Source organism: Dioscorea cayenensis, chromosome 9 (assembly GCF_009730915.1).
Source record: "Dioscorea cayenensis subsp. rotundata cultivar TDr96_F1 chromosome 9, TDr96_F1_v2_PseudoChromosome.rev07_lg8_w22 25.fasta, whole genome shotgun sequence".
Taxonomy (NCBI): domain Eukaryota; kingdom Viridiplantae; phylum Streptophyta; class Magnoliopsida; order Dioscoreales; family Dioscoreaceae; genus Dioscorea; species Dioscorea cayenensis.
In genome coordinates this window covers 25,927,451-25,932,542 of record NC_052479.1, presented here as the reverse complement: position 1 = coordinate 25,932,542, position 5,092 = coordinate 25,927,451, and the positions used below count along the sequence as shown (strand labels likewise).

The 5,092-nt window shown below is 41.7% G+C and overlaps 1 non-coding gene across 1 annotated transcript; it reads left to right on the top strand.

Moving 5' to 3' along the window:
- Positions 1-263: 263 nt before the first annotated feature.
- Positions 264-370, top strand: LOC120269559. The gene has a single exon (XR_005539209.1). It is a non-coding gene; the product is annotated as a small nucleolar RNA R71 (small nucleolar RNA).
- The last annotated feature ends 4,722 nt before the right edge of the window (positions 371-5,092 follow it).

Below are 5,092 nucleotides of genomic sequence, written 5' to 3'. Positions count from 1 at the left end.
TTGAAGTTAGAAGATCTAACTTCTTACTCAAATTTTCCACTTGAGCTGCCAATGAAGTTACCGCATCTATTTCATGGAGACCTACCACTTTTTTCTTCTTCCTAGCATTCCATTGGTAGCTGTTTAACCCCATTTCTTTAATTAACTGACCGGCCTCATCAGGGGTCTTGCTACCTAAGGTACCTCCTACTGCCGCATCCAAGAGTTGCCTTGTACTCGGGTTCAAACCATTATAAAAGGTCTGAACAATCATCCACTCCGGGAATCCGTGTTGCGGGCACTTTCTAAGGAACTCCTTGAACCTTTCCCATGTCTCGAATAGAGACTCTAATTCCAACTGAACAAAGGATGAAATCTCATTCGTAAGCTTTGCTGATTTTCCGGGAGGAAAATAACTGGCCAAAAAAGCTTCTACAATCTCCTCCCACGTGGTAATTAACGCTCTATGTAATGAGTGTAACCACTGCTTCACTCTCTCCTTTAGGGAAAATGGGAAGGCTCGCAACTTGATTGCATCATCCGTCACCCCGTTTATCTTCAGCATATCACACACCTCAAGAAAGCTCTCTATAAGTTCCCTAGGTAGTTTACCAAAAAAATACTGAAAATAACCTGAGGGAACATTTTAAAGTCGTTACACTGAGGAGCAAGAAGCAATTGGAGGCAAGGGCTAAGGAGGCCCAAGTGCTTCAAATGAAAAGGTAGCCGTTCAGGAAGACCGTAACCCGATTGGAAATGTGAGTGAAAAGAGTGGTACAAAGCAAGATGAAACTTGTCCCTAACCTCTAGTTTCAATGGTTCTTGAATACAAGCCTTCAATGCCATACCTGACAAGGCTTAAGCAAGACAAAGAAGATGCTCAATTGAAGAAGTTCCTTAACATCTTCAAGCAATTTCACATAAAAATCCCCCTTATTGAAGCCCTTTCACAAATGCCCAAGTATGCAAAGTTCATGAAAGATCTCCTCACCAATAATAGGTAATTAGAAGACTTGGAAACTGTGAATCTTTTAAGGAATTGCTTGACAAGGTCCCCTTGCATATACACCGCAAGTGCACGGGTTTGTCGTAGTAATAATCCCGGATGAGCGGGTATCGAATCCAAAGGGAGTAGGGAATAAAACTAATTAATCCACTTCTTAGCTATGTGAAAGATCAGTAGTGATAAGTGTGACAATGATTCAATTCTCAAAAGTAAAAACAACAAGTAAGAGAGCACGATTAAAGGAGGAGGTAAGGTAATCGATAAAGATGGGGTACTCGGATAATGCTCCGCCTAGGACAATCATTTCAAGTGCAAGAACCCTCTATTTTGCTTCCTAATCAATGCAATGGTGAGTCGTGGAAATCCTTAAATACATAGTCCCAAGTCTAAGGTCAAATATGGCTAACTCTATACATGTCCCGGAGGAGAGATTAGATAACCTCTCAACCTCACACTCGAATAGAGTTGCAATGAGCTCTAGGGATTCCAAGTGATAAATCTCTTCCTAATTATAGACCTAACCCTTTCGTCCAGGTGGAAGGTCCCTAACCACGATTAAGCCCTAGATACTAAGATCACCTCAACGCATCACTCCGTTACACGTGCAACTAAGCCCCAGCAGAGGGTCATCCCTTATACCATTCACTCTATTATAGCCGCAAAGAACTCGAGGAACGGAGGTAGAATCTATCACGTCGGAGGGAAAGGGGACGCTCCTGTACCTCTTGACTCGCCCTCTCAACCGTCTCCAACCTAGCTTTTTCTAATGCTCGTGGTGTGTCACTCACTCACAAGGTTACCGACAAGAACTCTCAACCCTAGTGTCACTCTAGGGGAAATGTTCATACAATCAAGCATTCAAGGTTGGAACTCACAACAAACATCAATTAATTGAAAGCATAATAAAGAGATTCAATGAAACAAATACATCCTCGGGTTTACAAATACCCAAGTACCCACTAGGGGTTTAGCTCTCCATGGAGTTAAGTACAATCAAAGAAATAGAATGTAAAAGCAATGAATCCATGGAGAAACCACCTCAATAGTCATGTCGATGGTCTTGTGGAAAGTCCTCTACTCGTCATCCAAGGATTCCCTTGTCCGGTATAGGATACGCCTCGACGGAAGCTCCCCTACCAACCTTCTTCCAAAGGAATGACGATGTCGGAGCCGTAGAACCTCTCCAAAACCATAGCCAATACCTCTCGAAACCCTAGCCGAAACCCTCTCTCAAGTTTTGGAAAAGATGGAGAAAGGAATCCTGAAATCGGGGCTGAATCGGCTTTAAATAGGGCTAGAATCGGGAATCCAGACGCCCCTGTGGGCACCCCTGTGGAATTTCCGCACGGGCGTGGGTAATTTCCACACGCCCGTGCGGATTCTCTGAAACTGTCATTTTCGGCCGGCTGTGAACAGTAACTGCTATAGTGTTTTCTGCATTACCCTGCTACAATCTCTTCCAAAAATACTCCCGAATCCACTTTTCATCGAGGTAACATAAATGGGCACACGTTTATGCTGTGGATCGCTTTGCTTCTTCAATGACGGATAAGTTGATGGAGATCTTGTTCTATGTGCATAAATCGGAATGCTTGAGTGTGACTGCCCTTGTGCCCCTCCAAATGGTTGTGCTAACTCAAATACGGGGAGGTTGGCACAAACTCTAGCATCTTGCACCCGACTACAGATTTGATTGGTTTTACAACCCAACCTGCATAAAAGTAACATAAAAACACACATATTAGTGTAAAAACCCGAGAAAAGTAATGCTCAACATAAGAAAAGAATGCTTCGCATTCAGTTCGCACAAGCAGTTATCAAACTCTTCAGAGATTCAAAATAAATTGCCGAAGAAACTGATTGATTCAGGTAGTTTTATCTTCCCTTGTGTGATCGGGGAAGGAATGCAAGAGAATGCCCTAGCAGACTCAAGGGATAGTATAAATGTGATACCCTACAACTTGTTCATGAGGCTAGGGCTACAAGATCTGAAGCCCACAAGAATGCCCCTTCAGTTAGTGGATCATTTTGTGAGGAAACCCCAAGGAATAGTTTAATATGTACTTGTGAAAGTAGACAAACTCATTATCCCTGTGGACTTCGTGATCCTTGATGTGGACAACGACGTTGAAGTCCCTTTGATCCTTGGGCACCCATTCCTTAACACTCTAGGTGCTTTGATCGATGTCAAGGGAGGAAGGATGACATTAAGAGTAAGGGAAGAACAAGTGGTCTTCACTCTTCCAGAGGCTATGAAGCACACACTAGACCATGATGACACTTTGTATTTCACCGATGATACTGACTTGATTATTTTTTATTGTGTGCCAAGGTCTTGGCACTAAACCCTTTGGATGAATACTTGGAAGAGATTGAAATCAAGAAAGTTGAAGAAAAGATCTCTACTCCTCCACCAATACAACAATTGACCCGAGTGAAAATTTATTCACCGCCTCATAGCAAGAAAAAGATTAGAAATGGATGTGGAGAAAAGAAAATGAAAATCTTAAGAAGGGTATGGATGTTTCCATGTTACCACCTTGAAAGGTAGACCATTTATACTTTGAGGACCTAGGTAAGTTTCAAACTTTTTCATGTCTCTCGATGAATTTCCCATGTGTCAATACACCAAAAGTCAGAGGTAACTCTCCCCCATTCATCCCACCATGAAGGTAAGAGAAGGTACGTCGAGCTAATGACATTAAACAAGCTCTCCTTGGGTGGCAACCCAAGCTTTTAAACTCAATTGCATTCTTGTTTTCTTATTCTTTGTGTGTTTAATAGTAAGTGTTCTTTAGTTATGATTGTGTTGTTGTAGTGTTTTTCATAGTTTTTCTTAACTCTTTTACTCGTGTTATTACATGTATGTTGTGAGGAATTTGAGTTATTCTTTCTCTTGGTGAATTAAGGTTGAATTCTTGATTGTTTGTGTGATGAAATTAGCTTTGTTTTGATTGTTTTTGTTGTTGTTAGTAGGAAAACTTGGGAAAAACTAGAAAATATCCGTTTATTGACAGTGAAGAAGCCCTATGCAATTCAGTGGGTCTTTATGGGCAAGCTTCTGGCCGCAAGGTTGCCCACAAGTAAACCAGATATTACTTGCGGGCTAGCTTGCAGGCACAAGCTTACCAGCAAGTGAATCAAAGGTGCCTCACGTGCAAGCTTGCGGCCACAGGCTTGCCCTCAAGGCACGGGTCTTGGCTCTTAAGGAGCCATCACCATTTCTCTCTCATTATTCCTCCTTCTTCCTCTTTTTTCTCTTCCATTTCTCCACCATTTCTTCTCATTTTTCTTGCTTTAAATCACTCTCACTCTCCGAAAAACTGATTTTGTGAAGAGATTTCATGATTCTACCTCTATTTTGGCCATTTTTCACACTTGTTCCACTCCATAAACCCTAGGGCAAGGTTTGCATGCTCTCACTCTATTCTCTTGGGTTATCTTGGTATTTTGGGGTGGAATATTTTTTTTTTGTATTTCTTTGTTGTCAGGACTTATCAAGTGGATGCCATTAGTACTTTAGCAACATAGGTTGAGGGTATTACAAAGAGGTTGGACACTATACAGTCAGTTTCTCAAGTACTAGTACCACCTTATGAGAATTGGGCTTCCTAGACTAATCCTGGGGGTTCTTCTTCTGATACGGGTGCAAGGCAGACTGAACAAGTTAATTTCTTGGGTATTCTTATTTTGTAGTAACACTTACAGTGCGGGTTGGAGGAATCGTCTGAATTTTTCCTAGAGCCAACAAGGACAGGGGTAAGTGGCACAATAACAGCCTAGGCCTCCACAATAGAATGTTTAGTCAACTTCTCCTCTGCTGGGACCTTCTAATGAACTCACAGTTTTGTTGACTTGGTACATTAAAGATAATGAAATTCATCTTTCAGGCATAAAGAAATGATGAGAAACACTAATGGCACCAAGAGGAACTTAGAACATCATATGGCCCAGATGTCAAAGTTAATTGAGGAAAGACTCCAAGGTTCTCTCCCTATTAACACAAAAGTCAATCCCAAGGAATCTCTGAAGGACATTACTTTGAGGAGTAGTAAGAAACTTCTAGGCCCTACTGAGACTGAACCTAAGATTGAGATTATTGAGCCT